We start from the raw sequence: 15614 nt of genomic DNA, 5'->3' as shown, positions 1-15614 counted from the left end.
TTAGCACTTAAGGTTTGTAAATGGCACCCAGAATTATGTTGCACAAAGCACAATTTCACATCATTCTGGGTTCATTTGTGTGAAAACAAGGTCCAATCAGGCTGAAACGTTACAGGAAGGTAGAATCTATTGAGTTGTAAGTGATCTGAACGTTTCATGATGATAGAACTTTCCTAAGGGGGTCAAACCTTGTCACAAAGGTCACCGGATCTGGTGTCAATTTAAAGAAGTAGTCCAGTTACACATTTGTGGGCTTATATCTTGGCTTCTGAATGTCCTAGAGAGATCAGGATTGTTTTAATGTACTCCAATCAACTGTCCCTACAACCACAAAAAGGAATGGAGTCATTAGCACTTATGGTTTGTAAATGGCACCCAGAATTATGTTGCACGAAGCACAATTTCACATCATTCTGGGTCCATTTGTGTGAAAACAAGGTCCAATCAGGCTGAAACGCTACAAGAAGGTAGAATCTATTGAGTTGTAAGTGATCTGAACGTTTCAAGATGATCGCACATTCCTATAGGGGGTCAAACCATGTCCCAAAGGTCACCGGGCCTGGTGTCACTTTAAAGAAGTAGTCCATTTACACCTTTGAGGGCTTATAACTTGGCTTCTGAATGTCCTAGAGAGATCAGGATTGTTTTAGTATACTCCAATCAACAGCCCCTACAACCCAAAAAGGAATGGAGTCATTAGCACTTATGGTTTGTAAATGGCACCCAGAATTATGTTGCACGAAGCACAATTTCACATCATTCTGGGTCCATTTGTGTGAAAACAAGGTCCAATCAGGCTGAAACGTTACAAGAAGGTAGAATCTATTGAGTTGTAAGTGATCTGAACGTTTCAAGATGATCGCACATTCCTATAGTGGGTCAAACCATGTCCCAAAGGTCACCGGGCCTGGTGTCACTTTAAAGAAGTAGTCCAGTTACACCTTTGTGGGCTTATAACTTGGCTTCTGAATGTCCTAGAGAGGTTAGGTTTGTTTTAGTGTACTCCAATCAACAGCCCCTACAACCACAAAAAGGAATGGAGTCATTAGCACTTATGGTTTGTAAATGGCACCCAGAATTATGTTGCACGAAGCACAATTTCACATCATTCTGGGTCCATTTGTGTGAAAACAAGGTCCAATCAGGCTGAAACGTTACAAGAAGGTAGAATCTATTGAGTTGTAAGTGATCTGAACGTTTCAAGATGATCGCACTTTCCTAAGGGGGTCAAACAATGTCCCAAAGGTCACCGGATCTGGTGTCAATTTAAAGAAGTAGTCCAGTTACACATTTGTGGGCTTATAACTTGGCTTCTGAATATCCTAGAGAGGTCAGGTTTGTTTTAGAGTACTCCAATTAACAGCCCCCGTTACCACTAAAAGGAATGGAGTCATTAGCACTTATGGTTTTTAAATGGCACCCAGAATTATGTTGCACGAAGCACAATTTCACATCATTCTGGGTTCATTTGTGTGAAAACAAGGTCCAATCAGGCTGAAACGTTACAAGAACGTAGAATCTATTGAGTTGTAAGTGATCTGAACGTTTCATGATGATCGCACATTCCTATAGGGGGTCAAAACATGTCCCAAAGGTCACCGGGCCTGGTGTCACTTTAAAGAAGTGGTCCAGTTACACATTTGTGGGCTTATAACTTGGCTTCTGAATGTCCTAGAGAGGTTAGGTTTGTTTTAGTGTACTCCAATCAACAGCCCCTACAACCACAAAAAGGAATGGAGTCATTAGCACTTATGGTTTGTAAATGGCACCCAGAATTATGTTGCACGAAGCACAATTTCACATCATTCTGGGTTCATTTGTGTGAAAACAAGGTCCAATCAGGCTGAAACGTTACAGGAAGGTAGAATCTATTGAGTTGTAAGTGATCTGAACGTTTCATGATGATAGAACTTTCCTAAGGGGGTCAAACCTTGTCACAAAGGTCACCGGATCTGGTGTCAATTTAAAGAAGTAGTCCAGTTACACATTTGTGGGCTTATATCTTGGCTTCTGAATGTCCTAGAGAGATAAGGTTTGTTTTAGTGTACTCCAATAAACAGCCCCTACAACCACAAAAAGGAATGGAGTCATTAGCACTTAAGGTGTGTAAAGGGCACCCAGAATTATGCTGCACTAAGCAAAATTTCACATCATTCTGGGTTCATTTGTGTGAAAACAAGGTCCAATCAGGCTGAAACGTTACAGGACGGTAGAATCTATTGAGTTGTAAGTGATCCGAACGTTTCATGATGATAGCACTTTCCTAAGGGGGTCAAACCATGTCCCAAAGGTCACCGGATCTCGTGTCAATTTAAAGAAGTAGTCCAGTTACACATTTGTGGGCTTATAACTTGGCTTCTGAATGTCCTAGAGAGATCAGGTTTGTTTGAATGTACTCCAACCAACAGCCCCTACAACCACAAAAAGGAATGGAGTCATTAGCACTTATGGTTTGTAAATGGCACCCAGAATTATGTTGCACGAAGCACAATTTCACATCATTCTGGGTCCATTTGTGTGAAAACAAGGTCCATTCAGGCTGAAACGTTACAAGAAGGTAGAATCTATTGAGTTGTAAGTGATCTGAACGTTTCATGATGATCGCACATTCCCATAGGGGGTCAAACCATGTCCCAAAGGTCACCGGGCCTGGTGTCACTTTAAAGAAGTAGTCCAGTTACACCTTTGTGGGCTTATAACTTGGCTTCTGAATGTCCTAGAGAGATCAGGTTTGTTTTAGTATACTCCAATCAACAGCCCCTACAACCACAAAAAGGAATGGAGTCATTAGCACTTAAGGTTTGTAAATGGCACCCAGAATTATGTTGCACGAAGCACAATTTCACATCATTCTGGGTTCATTTGTGTGAAAACAAGGTCCAATCAGGCTGAAACGTTACAGGAAGGTAGAATCTATTGAGTTGTAAGTGATCTGAACGTTTCAAGATGATCGCACATTCCTATAGGGGGTAAAACCATGTCCCAAAGGTCACCGGGCCTGGTGTCACTTTAAAGAAGTAGTCCAGTTACACCTTTGTGGGCTTATAACTTGGCTTCTGAATGTCCTAGAGAGGTTAGGTTTGTTTTAGTGTACTCCAATCAACAGCCCCTACAACCAAAAAAAGCAATGGAGTCATTAGAACTTATGGTTTTTAAATGGCACCCAGAATTACGCTGCACTAAGCACAATTTCACATCATTCTGGGTTCATTTGTGTGAAAACAAGGTCCAATCAGGCTGAAACGTTACAGGAAGGTAGAATCTATTGAGTTGTAAGTGATCTGAACGTTTCATGATGATAGCACTTTCCTAAGGGGGTCAAACCATGTCCCAAAGGTCACCGGATCTGGTGTCAATTTAAAGAAGTAGTCCAGTTACACATTTGTGGGCTTATAACTTGGCTTCTGAATGTCCTAGAGAGATCAGGTTTGTTTTGATGTACTCCAACCAACAGCCCCTACAACCACAAAAAGGAATGGAGTCATTAGCACGGTGGCACAGCAGTTAAGTGCTCGCCCCGTAATCGGAAGGTTGCTGGTTCGAGCCCTGCTCAGTCTGTCGCTGTCGTTGTGTCCTTGGGCAAGACACTTAACCCACGTTGCCTGCTGGTGGTGGTCGGAGGGACCAGTGGCGCCAGTGCTCGGCAGCCTCGCCTCCTTCAGTGCGCCCCAGGGCAGCTGTGGCTACATCGTAGCTCATCCCCACCAGCGTGTGAATGTGTGTGTGAATGGGTGAATGACTGATTGTGTTGTAAAGCGCCTTGGGGGGTTCCAGGACTCTAGAAGGCGCTATATCAAATACAGGCCATTTACCATTTACCATTTAGCACTTATGGTTTGTAAATGGCACCCAGAATTATGTTGCACGAAATACAATTTCACATCATTCTGGGTTCATTTGTGTGAAAACAAGGTCCAATCAGGCTGAAACGTTACAGGACGGTAGAATCTATTGAGTTGTAAGTGATCCAAACGTTTCATGATGATAGCACTTTCCCAAGGGGGTCAAACCATGTCCCAAAGGTCACCGGATCTGGTGTCAATTTAAAGAAGTAGTCCAGTTACACATTTGTGGGCTTATAACTTGGCTTCTGAATGTCCTAGAGAGATCAGGTTTGTTTGAATGTACTCCAACCAACAGCCCCTACAACCACAAAAAGGAATGGAGTCATTAGCACTTATGGTTTGTAAATGGCACCCAGAATTATGTTGCACGAAGCACAATTTCACATCATTCTGGGTCCATTTGTGTGAAAACAAGGTCCAGTCAGGCTGAAACGTTACAAGAAGGTAGAATCTATTTAGTTGTAAGTGATCTGAACGTTTCATGATGATAGCACTTTCCTAAGGGGGTCAAACCATGTCCCAAAGGTCACCGGATCTGGTGTCAATTTAAAGAAGTAGTCCAGTTACACATTTGTGGGCTTATAACTTGGCTTCTGAATGTCCTAGAGAGATAAGGTTTGTTTTAGTGTACTCCAATAAACAGCCCCTACAACCACAAAAAAGAATGGAGTCATTAGCACTTAAGGTGTGTAAAGGGCACCCAGAATTATGCTGCACTAAGCAAAATTTCACATCATTCTGGGTTCATTTGTGTGAAAACAAGGTCCAATCAGGCTGAAACGTTACAGGACGGTAGAATCTATTGAGTTGTAAGTGATCTGAACGTTTCATGATGATAGCACTTTCGTAAGGGGGTCAAACCATGTCCCAAAGGTCACCGGATCTGGTGTCAATTTAAAGAAGTAGTCCAGTTACACCTTTGTGGGCTTATAACTTGGCTTCTGAATGTCCTAGAGAGATCAGGTTTGTTTGAATGTACTCCAACCAACAGCCCCTACAACCACAAAGAGGAATGGAGTCATTAGCACTTATGGTTTGTAAATGGCACCCAGAATTATGTTGCACGAAGCACAATTTCACATCATTCTGGGTCCATTTGTGTGAAAACAAGGTCCATTCAGGCTGAAACGTTACAAGAAGGTAGAATCTATTGAGTTGTAAGTGATCTGAACGTTTCATGATGATCGCACATTCCCATAGGGGGTCAAACCATGTCCCAAAGGTCACCGGGCCTGGTGTCACTTTAAAGAAGTAGTCCAGTTACACCTTTGTGGGCTTATAACTTGGCTTCTGAATGTCCTAGAGAGATCAGGTTTGTTTTAGTATACTCCAATCAACAGCCCCTACAACCACAAAAAGGAATGGAGTCATTAGCACTTAAGGTTTGTAAATGGCACCCAGAATTATGTTGCACGAAGCACAATTTCACATAATTCTGGGTTCATTTGTGTGAAAACAAGGTCCAATCAGGCTGAAACGTTACAGGAAGGTAGAATCTATTGAGTTGTAAGTGATCTGAACGTTTCAAGATGATCGCACATTCCTATAGGGGGTAAAACCATGTCCCAAAGGTCACCGGGCCTGGTGTCACTTTAAAGAAGTAGTCCAGTTACACATTTGTGGGCTTATAACTTGGCTTCTGAATGTCCTAGATAGGTTAGGTTTGTTTTAGTGTACTCCAATCAACAGCCCCTACAATCAAAAAAAGCAATGGAGTCATTAGAACTTATGGTTTTTAAATGGCACCCAGAATTACGCTGCACTAAGCACAATTTCACATCATTCTGGGTTCATTTGTGTAAAAACAAGGTCCAATCAGGCTGAAACGTTACAAGAAGGTAGAATCTATTGAGTTGTAAGTGATCTGAACTTTTCATGATGATCGCACATTCCTATAGGTGGTCAAACCATGTCCCAATGGTCACCGGGCCTGGTGTCACTTTAAAGAAGTAGTCCAGTTACACATTTGAGGGCTTATAACTTCGCTTCTGAATATCCTAGAGAGATCAGGTTTGTTTTAGTGTACTCCAATCAACAGCCCCTACAACCTCAAAAAGGAATGGAGTCATTAGCACTTATGGTTTTTAAATGGCACCCAGAAATATGTTGCGCGAAGCACAATTTAACATCATTCTGGGTTCATTTGTGTGAAAAAAAGGTCCAATCAGGCTGAAATGTTACAGGAAAGTAGAATCTATTGAGTTGTGAGTGATCTGAACGTTTCATGATGATAACACTTTCCTAAGGGGGTCAAACCATGTCCAACAGCCCCTACAACCTCAAAAAGGAATGGAGTCATTAGCACTTATGGTTTTTAAATGGCACCCAGAATAATGTTGCACGAAGCACAATTTCACATCATTCTGGGTTCATTTGTGTGAAAACAAGGTCCAATCAGGCTGAAATGTTACAGGAAGGTAGAATCTATTGAGTTGTAAGTGATCTGAATGTTTCATGATGATAGCACTTTCCTAAGGGGGTCAAACCATGTCCCAAAGGTCACCGGATCTGGTGTCAATTTAAAAAAGTAGTCCAGTTTCACCTTTGTGGGCTTATAACTTGGCTTCTGAATGTCCTAGAGAGATCAGGTTTGTTTTAGTATACTCCAATCAACAGCCCCTACAACCACAAAAAGGAATGAAGTCATTAGCACTTATGGTTTTTAAATGGCACCCAGAATTATGTTGCACGAAGCACAATTTCACATCATTCTGGGTTCATTTGTGTGAAAACAAGGTCCAATCAGGCTGAAACGTTACAGGAAGGTAGAATCTTTTGAGTTGTAAGTGATCTGAACGTTTCAAGATGATCGCACATTCCTATAGGGGGTCAAACCATGTCCCAAAGGTCACCGGGCCTGGTGTCACCTTAAAGAAGCAGTCCAGTTACACCTTTGTGGGCTTATAACTTGGCTTCTGAATGTCCTAGAGAGGTTAGGTTTGTTTTACTGTTCTCCAATCAACAGCCCCTACAACCACAAAAAGGAATGGAGTCATTAGCACTTATGGTTTGTAAATGGCACCCAGAATTATGTTGCACGAAGCACAATTTCACATCATTCTGGGTCCATTTGTGTGAAAACAAGGTCCAATCAGGCTGAAATGTTACAGGAAGGTAGAATCTATTGAGTTGTAAGTGATCTGAACGTTTCATGATGATAGCACTTTCCTAAGGGGGTCAAACCATGTCCCAAAGGTCACCGGATCTGTGTCAATTTAAAGAAGTAGTCCAGTTACACCTTTGTGGGCTTATAACTTGGCTTCTGAATGTCCTAGAGAGATCAGGTTTGTTTTAGTGTACTCCAATCAACAGACCCTACAACCTCAAAATGGGAATGGAGTCATTAGCACTTATGGTTTGTAAATGGCACCCAGAATTATGTTGCACGAAGCACAATTTCACATCATTCTGGGTCCATTTGTGTGAAAACAAGGTCCAATCAGGCTGAAACGCTACAAGAAGGTAGAATCTATTGAGTTGTAAGTGATCTGAACGTTTCAAGATGATCGCACATTCCTATAGGGGGTCAAACCATGTCCCAAAGGTCACCGGGCCTGGTGTCACTTTAAAGAAGTAGTCCAGTTACACCTTTGTGGGCTTATAACTTGGCTTCTGAATGTCCTAGAGAGGTTAGGTTTGTTTTAGTGTACTCCAATCAACAGCCCCTACAACAACAAAAAGGAATGGAGTCATTAGCACTTTTGGTTTGTAAATGGCACCCAGAATTATGTTGCACGAAGCACAATTTCACATCATTCTGGGTTCATTTGTGTGAAAACAAGGTCCAATCAGGCTGAAACGTTACAGGAAGGTAGAATCTATTGAGTTGTAAGTGATCTGAACGTTTCATGATGATAGCACTTTCCTAAGGGGGTCAAACCATGTCCCAAAGGTCACCGGATCTGGTGTCAATTTAAAGAAGTAGTTCATTTACACATTTGTAGGCTTATAACTTGGCTTCTGAATGTCCTAGAGAGATCAGCTTTGTTTTAGTGTACTCCAATCAACAGCCCCTACAAACACAAAAAGGAATGGAGTCATTATCACTTAAGGTTTGTAAATGGCACCCAGAATTATGTTGCACGAAGCACAATTTCACATCATTCTGGGTTCATTTGTGTGAAAACAAGGTCCAATCAGGCTGAAACCCTACAAGAAGGTAGAATCTATTGAGTTGTAAGTGATCTGAACGTTTCATGATGATAGCACTTTCCTAAGGGGGTCAAACCATGTCCCAAAGGTCACCGGATCTGGTGTCAATTTAAAGAAGTAGTCCAGTTACACATTTGTGGGCTTATAACTTGGCTTCTGAATGTCCTAGAGATATCAGGTTTGTTTTAGTGTACTCCAATCAACATCCCCTACAACCACAAAAATGAATGGAGTCATTAGCACTTATGGTTTGTAAATGGCACCCAGAATTATGTTGCACGAAGAACAATTTCACATCATTCTGGGTCCATTTGTGTGAAAACAAGGTCCAATCAGGCTGAAACGTTACAGGAAGGTAGAATCTATTGAGTTGTAAGTGATCTGAAAGTTTCATGATGATAGCACTTTCCTAAGGGGGTCAAACCATGTCCCAAAGGTCACCGGATCTGGTGTCAATTTAAAGAAGTAGTTCAGTTACACATTTGTGGGCTTATAACTTGGCTTCTGAATGTCCTAGAGAGATCAGGTTTGTTTTAGTGTACTCCAATCAACATTCCCTACAACCACAAAAAGGAATGGAGTCATTAGCACTTAAGGTTTGTAAATGGCACCCAGAATTATGTTGCACGAAGCACAATTTCACATCATTCTGGGTTCATTTGTGTGAAAACAAGGTCCAATCAGGCTGAAACCCTACAAGAAGGTAGAATCTATTGAGTTGTAAGTGATCTGAACGTTTCAAGATGATCGCACATTCCTATAGGGGGTCAAACCATGTCCCAAAGGTCACCGGGCCTGGTGTCACTTTAAAGAAGTAGTCCAGTTACACCTTTGTGGGCTTATAACTTGGCTTCTGAATGTCCTAGAGAGATCAGGTTTGTTTTAGTGTTCTCCAATCAACAGCCCCTACAACCACAAAAAGGAATGGAGTCATTAGCACTTATGGTTTTTAAACGGCGCCCAGAATTATGTTGCACGAAGCACAATTTCACATCATTCTGGGTTCATTTGTGTGAAAACAAGGTCCAATCAGGCTGAAATGTTACAGGAAGGTAGAATCTATTGAGTTGTAAGTGATCTGAATGTTTCATGATGATAGCACTTTCCTAAGGGGGTCAAACCATGTCCCAAAGGTCACCGGATCTGGTGTCAATTTAAAAAAGTAGTCCAGTTTCACCTTTGTGGGCTTATAACTTGGCTTCTGAATGTCCTAGAGAGATCAGGTTTGTTTTAGTATACTCCAATCAACAGCCCCTACAACCACAAAAAGGAATGAAGTCATTAGCACTTATGGTTTTTAAATGGCACCCAGAATTATGTTGCACGAAGCACAATTTCACATCATTCTGGGTTCATTTGTGTGAAAACAAGGTCCAATCAGGCTGAAACGTTACAGGAAGGTAGAATCTTTTGAGTTGTAAGTGATCTGAACGTTTCAAGATGATCGCACATTCCTATAGGGGGTCAAACCATGTCCCAAAGGTCACCGGGCCTGGTGTCACCTTAAAGAAGCAGTCCAGTTACACCTTTGTGGGCTTATAACTTGGCTTCTGAATGTCCTAGAGAGGTTAGGTTTGTTTTACTGTTCTCCAATCAACAGCCCCTACAACCACAAAAAGGAATGGAGTCATTAGCACTTATGGTTTGTAAATGGCACCCAGAATTATGTTGCACGAAGCACAATTTCACATCATTCTGGGTCCATTTGTGTGAAAACAAGGTCCAATCAGGCTGAAATGTTACAGGAAGGTAGAATCTATTGAGTTGTAAGTGATCTGAACGTTTCATGATGATAGCACTTTCCTAAGGGGGTCAAACCATGTCCCAAAGGTCACCGGATCTGTGTCAATTTAAAGAAGTAGTCCAGTTACACCTTTGTGGGCTTATAACTTGGCTTCTGAATGTCCTAGAGAGATCAGGTTTGTTTTAGTGTACTCCAATCAACAGACCCTACAACCTCAAAATGGGAATGGAGTCATTAGCACTTATGGTTTGTAAATGGCACCCAGAATTATGTTGCACGAAGCACAATTTCACATCATTCTGGGTCCATTTGTGTGAAAACAAGGTCCAATCAGGCTGAAACGCTACAAGAAGGTAGAATCTATTGAGTTGTAAGTGATCTGAACGTTTCAAGATGATCGCACATTCCTATAGGGGGTCAAACCATGTCCCAAAGGTCACCGGGCCTGGTGTCACTTTAAAGAAGTAGTCCAGTTACACCTTTGTGGGCTTATAACTTGGCTTCTGAATGTCCTAGAGAGGTTAGGTTTGTTTTAGTGTACTCCAATCAACAGCCCCTACAACAACAAAAAGGAATGGAGTCATTAGCACTTTTGGTTTGTAAATGGCACCCAGAATTATGTTGCACGAAGCACAATTTCACATCATTCTGGGTTCATTTGTGTGAAAACAAGGTCCAATCAGGCTGAAACGTTACAGGAAGGTAGAATCTATTGAGTTGTAAGTGATCTGAACGTTTCATGATGATAGCACTTTCCTAAGGGGGTCAAACCATGTCCCAAAGGTCACCGGATCTGGTGTCAATTTAAAGAAGTAGTTCATTTACACATTTGTAGGCTTATAACTTGGCTTCTGAATGTCCTAGAGAGATCAGCTTTGTTTTAGTGTACTCCAATCAACAGCCCCTACAAACACAAAAAGGAATGGAGTCATTATCACTTAAGGTTTGTAAATGGCACCCAGAATTATGTTGCACGAAGCACAATTTCACATCATTCTGGGTTCATTTGTGTGAAAACAAGGTCCAATCAGGCTGAAACCCTACAAGAAGGTAGAATCTATTGAGTTGTAAGTGATCTGAACGTTTCATGATGATAGCACTTTCCTAAGGGGGTCAAACCATGTCCCAAAGGTCACCGGATCTGGTGTCAATTTAAAGAAGTAGTCCAGTTACACATTTGTGGGCTTATAACTTGGCTTCTGAATGTCCTAGAGATATCAGGTTTGTTTTAGTGTACTCCAATCAACATCCCCTACAACCACAAAAATGAATGGAGTCATTAGCACTTATGGTTTGTAAATGGCACCCAGAATTATGTTGCACGAAGAACAATTTCACATCATTCTGGGTCCATTTGTGTGAAAACAAGGTCCAATCAGGCTGAAACGTTACAGGAAGGTAGAATCTATTGAGTTGTAAGTGATCTGAAAGTTTCATGATGATAGCACTTTCCTAAGGGGGTCAAACCATGTCCCAAAGGTCACCGGATCTGGTGTCAATTTAAAGAAGTAGTTCAGTTACACATTTGTGGGCTTATAACTTGGCTTCTGAATGTCCTAGAGAGATCAGGTTTGTTTTAGTGTACTCCAATCAACATTCCCTACAACCACAAAAAGGAATGGAGTCATTAGCACTTAAGGTTTGTAAATGGCACCCAGAATTATGTTGCACGAAGCACAATTTCACATCATTCTGGGTTCATTTGTGTGAAAACAAGGTCCAATCAGGCTGAAACCCTACAAGAAGGTAGAATCTATTGAGTTGTAAGTGATCTGAACGTTTCAAGATGATCGCACATTCCTATAGGGGGTCAAACCATGTCCCAAAGGTCACCGGGCCTGGTGTCACTTTAAAGAAGTAGTCCAGTTACACCTTTGTGGGCTTATAACTTGGCTTCTGAATGTCCTAGAGAGATCAGGTTTGTTTTAGTGTTCTCCAATCAACAGCCCCTACAACCACAAAAAGGAATGGAGTCATTAGCACTTATGGTTTTTAAACGGCGCCCAGAATTATGTTGCACGAAGCACAATTTCACATCATTCTGGGTTCATTTGTGTGAAAACAAGGTCCAATCAGGCTGAAACGTTACAGGAATGTAGAATCTATTGAGTTGTAAGTGATCTGAACGTTTCAAGATGATCGCACATTCCTATAGGGGGTAAAACCATGTCCCAAAGGTCACCGGGCCTGGTGTCACTTTAAAGAAGCAGTCCAGTCACACCTTTGTGGGCTTATAACTTGGCTTCTGAATGTCCTAGAGAGGTTAGGTTTGTTTTAGTGTTCTCCAATCAACAGCCCCTACAACCACAAATAGGAATGGAGTCATTAGCACTTATGGTTTGTAAATGGCACCCAGAATTATGTTGCACGAAGCACAATTTCACATCATTCTGGGTTCATTTGTGTGAAAACAAGGTCCAATCAGGCTGAAATGTTACAGGGAGGTAGAATCTATTGAGTTGTAAGTGATCTGAACGTTTCATGATGATAGCACTTTCCTAAGGGGGTCAAACCATGTCCCAAAGGTCACCGGATCTGGTGTCAATTTAAAGAAGTAGTCCAGTTACACATTTGTGGGCTTATAACTTGGCTTCTGAATGTCCTAGAGTGATCAGGTTTGTTTTAATGTACTCCAATCAACAGCCCCTACAACCACAAAAAGGAATGGAGTCATTAGCACTTATGGTTTGTAAATGGCACCCAGAATTATGTTGCACGAAGCACAATTTCACATCATTCTGGGTCCATTTGTGTGAAAACAAGGTCCAATCAGGCTGAAACGCTACAAGAAGGTAGAATCTATTGAGTTGTAAGTGATCTGAACGTTTCATGATGATAGCACTTTCCTAAGGGGGTCAAACCATGTCCCAAAGGTCACCGGATCTGGTGTCAATTTAAAGAAGTAGTCCAGTTACACCTTTGTGGGCTTATAACTTGGCTTCTGAATGTCCTAGAGAGATCAGGTTTGTTTTAGTATACTCCAATCAACAGCCCCTACAACCACAAAAAGGAATGGAGTCATTAGCACTTATGGTTTTTAAATGGCACCCAGAATTATGTTGCACGAAGCACAATTTCACATCATTCTGGGTTCATTTGTGTGAAAACAAGGTCCAATCAGGCTGAAACGTTACAGGAAGGTAGAATCTATTGAGTTGTAAGTGATCTGAACGTTTCAAGATGATCGCACATTCCAATAGGGGGTCAAACCATGTCCCAAAGGTCACCGGGCCTGGTGTCACTTTGAAGAAGTAGTCCAGTTACACCTTTGTGGGCTTATAACTTGGCTTCTGAATGTCCTAGAGAGGTTAGGTTTGTTTTAGTGTACTCCAATCAACAGCCCCTACAACCACAAAAAGGAATGGAGTCATTAGCACTTATGGTTTGTAAATGGCACCCAGAATTATGTTGCACGAAGCACAATTTCACATCATTCTGGGTTCATTTGTGTGAAAACAAGGTCCAATCAGGCTGAAACGTTACAGGAAGGTAGAATCTAATGAGTTGTAAGTTATCTGAACGTTTCATGATGATAGCACTTTCCTAAGAGGGTCAAACCATGTCCCAAAGGTCACCAGATCTGGTGTCAATTTAAAGAAGTAGTCCAGTTACACATTTGTGGGCTTATAACTTGGCTTCTGAATGTCCTAGAGAGATCAGGTTTGTTTTAATGTACGCCAACCAACAGCCCCTACAACCACAAAAAGGAATGGAGTCATTAGCACTTATGGTTTGTAAATGGCACCCAGAATTATGTTGCACGAAGCACAATTTCACATCATTCTTGGTTCATTTGTGTGAAAACAAGGTCCAATCAGGCTGAAATGTTACAGGGAGGTAGAATCTATTGAGTTGTAAGTGATCTGAACGTTTCATGATGATAGCACTTTCCTAAGGGGGTCAAACCATGTCCCAAAGGTCACCGGATCTGGTGTCAATTTAAAGAAGTAGTCCAGTTACACATTTGTGGGCTTATAACTTGGCTTCTGAATGTCCTAGAGTGATCAGGTTTGTTTTAATGTACTCCAATCAACAGCCCCTACAACCACAAAAAGGAATGGAGTCATTAGCACTTACGGTTTGTAAATGGCACCCAGAATTATGTTGCACGAAGCACAATTTCACATCATTCTGAGTCCATTTGTGTGAAAGCAAGGTCCAATCAGGCTGAAACGCTACAAGAAGGTAGAATCTATTGAGTTGTAAGTGATCTGAACGTTTCAAGATGATCGGACATTCCTATAGGGGGTAAAACCATGTCCCAAAGGTCACCGGGCCTGGTGTCACTTTAAAGAAGTAGTCCAGTTACACCTTTGTGGGCTTATAACTTGGCTTCTGAATGTCATAGAGAGGTTAGGTTTGTTTTAGTGTACTCCAATCAACAGCCCCTACAACCAAAAAAAGGAATGGAGTCATTAGCACTTATGGTTTGTAAATGGCACCCAGAATTATGTTGCACGAAGCACAATTTCACATCATTCTGGGTTCATTTGTGTGAAAACAAGGTCCAATCAGGCTGAAACGTTACAGGAAGGTAGAATCTATTGAGTTGTAAGTGATCTGAACGTTTAATGATGATAGCACTTTCCTAAGGGGGTCAAACCATGTCCCAAAGGTCACCGGATCTGGTGTCAATTTAAAGAAGTAGTCCAGTTACACATTTGTGGGCTTATAACTTGGCTTCTGAATGTCCTAGAGAGGTCAGGTTTGTTTTAATGTACTCCAAACAACAGCCCCTACAACCACAAAAAGGAATGGAGTCATTAGCACTTATGGTTTGTAAATGGCACCCAGAATTATGTTGCATGAAGCACAATTTCACATCATTCTGGGTTCATTTGTGTGAAAACAAGGTCCAATCAGGCTGAAACGTTAGAGGAAGGTACAATCTATTGAGTTGTAAGTGATCTGAATGTTTCATGATGATAGCACTTTCCTAAGGGGGTCAAACCATGTCCCAAAGGTCACCGGATCTGGTGTCAATTTAAAGAAGTAGTCCAGTTACACATTTGTGGGCTTATAACTTGGCTTCTGAATGTCCTAGAGAGATCAGGTTTGTTTTAGTATACTCCAATCAACAGCCCCTACAACCACAAAAAGGAATGGAGTCATTAGCACTTATGGTTTTTAAATGGCACCCAGAATTATGTTGCACGAAGCACAATTTCACATCATTCTGGGTTCATTTGTGTGAAAACAAGGTCCAATCAGGCTGAAACGTTACAGGAAGGTAGAATCTATTGAGTTGTAATTGATCTGAACGTTTCAAGATGATCCCACATTCCTATAGGGGGTCAAACCATGTCCCAAATTTCACCGGGCCTGGTGTCACTTTAAAGAAGCAGTCCAGTTACACCTTTGTGGGCTTATAACTTGGCTTCTGAATGTCCTAGAGAGGTTAGGTTTGTTTTAGTGTACTCCAATCAACAGCCCCTACAACCACAAAAAGGAATGGAGTCATTAGCACTTATGGTTTGTAAATGGCACCCAGAATTATGTTGCACGAAGCACAATTTCACATCATTCTTGGTTCATTTGTGTGAAAACAAGGTCCAGTCAGGCTGAAACGTTACAGGAAGGTAGAATCTATTGAGTTGTAAGTTATCTGAACGTTTCATGATGATAGCACTTTCCTAAGGGGGTCAAACCATGTCCCAAAGGTCACCAGATCTGGTGTCAATTTAAAGAAGTAGTCCAGTTACACATTTGTGGGCTTATAACTTGGCTTCTGAATGTCCTAGAGAGATCAGGTTTGTTTTAATGTACTCCAACCAACAGCCCCTACAACCACCAAAAGGAATGGAGTCATTAGCACTTATGGTTTGTAAATGGCACCCAGAATTATGCTGCACTAAGCACAATTTCACATCATT

The sequence above is a fragment of the Nothobranchius furzeri genome, chromosome 1, assembly GCF_043380555.1.
Source record: "Nothobranchius furzeri strain GRZ-AD chromosome 1, NfurGRZ-RIMD1, whole genome shotgun sequence".
Classification (NCBI taxonomy): Eukaryota; Metazoa; Chordata; class Actinopteri; order Cyprinodontiformes; family Nothobranchiidae; genus Nothobranchius; species Nothobranchius furzeri.
Note: the sequence above shows the minus strand (reverse complement) of the source record.